Genomic DNA, 5,182 nt, shown 5'->3' with positions numbered 1-5,182 from the left:
ATCAAAACTACTCTAAGATACCATCTCACTCCAGTCAGAATGGCAGCTCTTATGAAGACAAACAACAATAAGTGTTTGCAAGGATGTGGGGAAAAAGGTATACTCAGACATTGCTGGCGAGACTGCAAATTTGTGCAGCCAATATGGAAAGCAGTATGGAGATTCTTTGGAAATCTGGGAATAGAACCATCATTTGACCTAGCTATCCCTTTCTTCAGTCTATATCCAAGGGACTTAACAGGAGCATACTACAGGGATATAGCTACACCAATGTTTATAACAGCACAATTCACAATAGCTAAACTGTGAAGCCAACCTAGATTCCCTTCAGTGGATGAATGGATAAAAAAAAAATGTGGTATATATACACAATGAAATTTTACTCAGCAAATAGAGAACAAAATCATGGCATTTGCAAGTAAATGGATGCAGTTGGAGAAGATAATGCTAAGTGAAATTAGCCAATCCCAAAGAAACAGATGTCAAATGTTTTCTCTGATATAAGGAGACTGACTCTTAGTGGGTAGGGGGGGAGCATGGGAGAAATAGATGAATTCTAGATAGGGCAGAGGGGTGGGAGGGAAGAGGAGGGCGCAGGGGATTAGCAAGGATGGTGGAATGTGATAGACATCATTGTTCAAAGTACATGTATGAAGACATGAATTGGTGTCAACATACTTTATGTACAACCAGTGATATGAAAATTTGTGCTGTATAAGTGTAATAAGAATTGTAATGCATTCCACTGTCATTTATTTTCTAAAAAATGAATAAAGAAGAAATGGTAGCATTTTTATAATTATTTGGTGGCAGTGAAAAGAATATAAGGGGTGCAAATAGCTGACTTTGGTTTTCATTATTAATTATACACAAAGTTTGTTACAGAGAGAACAAATTCTCATTCAAATTAAACTGGGGACTCATAATTATTATTCGTTTTAATTGTGCATGGCACAAACTCATCCAATAAGATGGTTTTTATTTATTTCATTACCAGAGTGGGCACATGTAGGATATACATCTTATAAGATTTTTAAATTTTGTTTAAAATTGGTATTTATAATTGTAATTTGGAGTTATTTAAAAAAATAAAGTGAATTTAAAAATTTTTAAACTTTATTAGATGACTCTGAAATAAAATCGTGGCAGTTCTAAAATCAGAATTATCAAAATTATTGTTTATTTCCACATACAGTCACTAGAGAAAAATAGAAACAAATTATAAGTTTCTCAACCAGGATGTTTTAATTATTTTCATAATTAAGAAATTAATTATTTAATAATTTAAAAAGAAAGCCATTTTTATACATAAAATTGTTCAATTAATAAAGTAAAATGAACAAATACCTGAAACCATAAGCAATTCCATAATATAGAATTAAAGTACATACAACTATCGGAGCTATCAGACATGAAATATAAAATGTTTATGGTTAGCATTCATAGGAGACTAGATTAAGATGTACAATTTCAGCTGACAACTAGAATTTACTTAAAAATTTCATGGAAATCCTGCAAAATAGAATAAATGAAGTATTTCTGAAAAGCAATTCATTTGCACCAAGTATATGAGGTTTAGTATGGTTGGTGTAGGCTGTTTCAACTTATGATTTATTTTACTTTATCATGGTGCTAGAGTGACAAAAATTCAGTAGAAACTCTCCTTCAAATTTTGAATTTTGAGTTTTTCCAGTGCTTACAACATGGAGTATAATACTCTTTCCTGATGCTGGCCAGTGATAGCCACTGCAGCTCCCCATAAGCCATTTGATCAGAACAATAAGCAATTGATACTCTACAGTTATTGTTTTGCTAAACTGTGCTGAGAGCCATAGCCAAGTAGGAATGATGCATGGCATTTTGGGGTTGAAATTGTTCAGAAAGGTGACCCTGCTCAGGGATTAGGGTGGCTCCAGGTTTAGGGTGGATCCTGCTGGATTAGGGTGGCTCCAGGTTTAGGGTGGATCCTGCTGGGAATAGGGCGTATCCTGCTGCCTCAGACGCCTGCTCCTTGAGTTCCAGTTGAGTTCTCATGGGGTTCTGAGAGTGTTGGTACGCAGAGCCCGGTGGAGGGAGTGTATTTTCCCAGAACCTGCGTGTAGAGTGTCGGTGAGAGTTGGGGAATAAAGAGTTGCTGTTGGAATCTACAAGTTTTTGTGGTGGCTCAGTTATTTTGTGCCCAGCCAGACTGCGGCATTGATGCTCAATGGGGTAGGTGTATTAAAAGCACTTTTAACATATGACAATTTCAACTTACAATGGGTTTATCAGGATATAAATGCTTCATAAGTTGAGAAGCATCTGTAATTGTATTCTCATTGTTATAATTATTAACACATTAATGAGTTTTACTGTGACATTTATATACATGCAAGTATCATACCTTGACAATGTCCACCTTCCCTCTCTTGGTTTCCCTCATTACTTTCTCCTCCTGGTTCTCTCCACCTTCCCTGAAAGCCCCTCTATACTTTGAGGCTGTCTTTTAATTTAATTTATTATTTTTTTGTTTCCATACATAAGAGAAAACATGTGATGCTTGTCTTTCTGCATATTGCTTATTTTACTTATCATGAAGGTCAATGTATTTTGAAGCCTAATTTTTCAGTTGTAAGTTTGATATTTTCTGTCAGTACATCCCAGAAGTAAAATCCTTAATAGTGTTATCTAAGATGACAGAGAACACTGTGCTCTTGATATAAGGAAAAATTATTTTGAAGATAAAATACTTAAAATATAATAGTAGTGGATAACATCTACTGCATATTGGGACACTGATATACCACATTAAACATTTTTTTTTACTTTTTTCCTTCATGATTTCTGTTTGTGTTCCCATTAAGAAGAAAGCATTGTGAGGATTACATGGTGAGGATTCAAAATACTCCTATTTTGAAGAGCCAAAGATTTTAATATTATACCATCTCAATTTATATAATTTTAAGTTCATTTAAGTTTAAGGTTTTTTACTTTGGGGCAATGAGTGACAGACTGTGAATATATTTTATGTTTCCCTTACTTCTAATATGATGAGGATAGTTAACAATGAGTGTTATTAAGAACTGAAGGAAGGGGATATTGTAGCAAGATGGTGAGATGGGTGGCTCTAGTACTTAAATTCCAAAAGAAACCCAGATTTTTATCACCATCAAAGGATTAAAAATACCTTCAGAACAGCTCCAGAATTCATGTGAAAGGCTATAGCAAATGAGCAGAGTGTAGAAACAAATACAGAATCACTGAAAAGATTAAGCAGTTTCACTTTACTTATGTCACCTAACAGTGCTTGTTATAACAATGCATACCTAAACAGTTAGTCTGTAGAGAGATCCCTTTGGCTTATGTGTTCTCAAATGAGGGAAAGAAAGATTGAACTGAATGTCTGACTTCAATGTAGATACTATCACCAGGCCCACTTGCCCACAATCCATTGCTCTGGGCCCACCTGGGTAGACACTACCATGATGCTTGCCCACCCAAGCATCCAAGCACATGCCCATCCCAAGTTTCTGAATGAGCTGACAGATGAGGAGCTTTCCCTGTTGAAGCCAGTATACAAAGATTAGAAGAGGTGACTCCTTGCTTAAATGCATAAACAACAATGCAAGGTATAAAGATCCTGAAGAATCAGAGACTAGTGACACCATCAAAGAAGTAAAATAAAGATCCAATAATAAACCTAAAAAGTTAAGGTCTATGAAGTACATGAAATGTAGTAAGTATTAATAATAATAATAATAATAATAATAATAATAATAATAATAATAAAGTTCAGTTAGTTACAAGGTAACACAGACAACTAAATGAAACCAGGAAACCATATATGATTGAAATGAGACATAATAGATGGAAGCCATATAAAAAAGATCCAAATAGAGATTCTGGAGTCAAATAATACAAGGACTGAACTGAAAATAGCAATAGAGAACTTCAAAAACAGACATAAATCAGCAAACTTGAAGACAAGTCATTAAAAAGCATCCATTGGAAAAGAAAAAAAAGAAAGAATTAAAGAAAGCTTATGTGACTAAGGGGACAACAGCAAGCAAAACCATATATGCATTATGGGAATTAAAGAAGGACAATACAAAAAAAAATGGGAAAAAAAAAGATTGTGTAAAGAAATAATGACAAAAAACTTCTACAATCTGGAGAAGGAAATGAACATCCATATTCATGAAGCCCAGGGGATCTGAAATAAGTTGAACATAAGAGGTCTATACCAAGGCACATAATTATACTGGCAAAAGTCCAAGAAAGAGCATTATAAAAACAGCAACTGACATTGTACAAAAAAAAAAAAAATCTTTAATTGACTATTAAGTTTTGTTTTGGGTAGAAGATTTGCAAATCAGAAAAGAGTTGGATGATATTTCAAATGTGAAAAGAGGAACCTGCCAACCATGAGCACTATACCCTCCAAATTGTCCTATCAGAATTAAGGATAGATTAAAAACTTTCTTATGCAAACAAAAACTGAAGATCATTTCCATTAGACTTACTTCAAAAAAGTGCTAATGGGTGTTCTTCAAGTTGAAATGGAAGGACAGTGATCATCCATCATGAAAGATTATAAAAACATAAGTCTTACTGGGAAAGGTAAATGTATAGAGAAATACAGAATGAAGTAATTCCCTAGGAGTGGTATATAATATGCTACTAAAAATAATAGCAGTGTTAAAAGACAAAATCAGAATAATACTAATCACAAAAATTGGCTAATGGGTGAAGAAAATAAAAATAGACTTTAACATCAGTAAAGTGTGTGTTTTTGGGGGTTGAAATAAAGGCATAAAGAGTTTTTGTATACACTTGAAATTAATTTTTTAACTCAAACAATTTTTATTATAAATAACTATAAGAATTTTTAGATATGTCCGTGGAAACCACAAACAAAGAAACAAATACACAACCACAACCATAAGAAATCAGCCAACCAAACAAACTAAAGTAACAACCCCAAAAAGAAACAGGGAAAAGAAGTATTTCACTATCAAAAATTTTTCAATCACCAAGGAAGATAACAAGGGAGGCAGAGAAAACAAACAAACAAACAAACAAACATATAGGAATCATTGAACAACATAGTGATAATAAGTCCTTATCTAATGTTATGGTTTGGATAGGAGCTCTCCCCCCTATGCTTCTGTTAGTACAGGAATATTCAGAGGTAAAAGGATTG

The sequence above is a fragment of the Marmota flaviventris genome, chromosome 3 (assembly GCF_047511675.1).
Source record: "Marmota flaviventris isolate mMarFla1 chromosome 3, mMarFla1.hap1, whole genome shotgun sequence".
Classification (NCBI taxonomy): Eukaryota; Metazoa; Chordata; class Mammalia; order Rodentia; family Sciuridae; genus Marmota; species Marmota flaviventris.
This window is presented reverse-complemented; position numbering follows the sequence as displayed.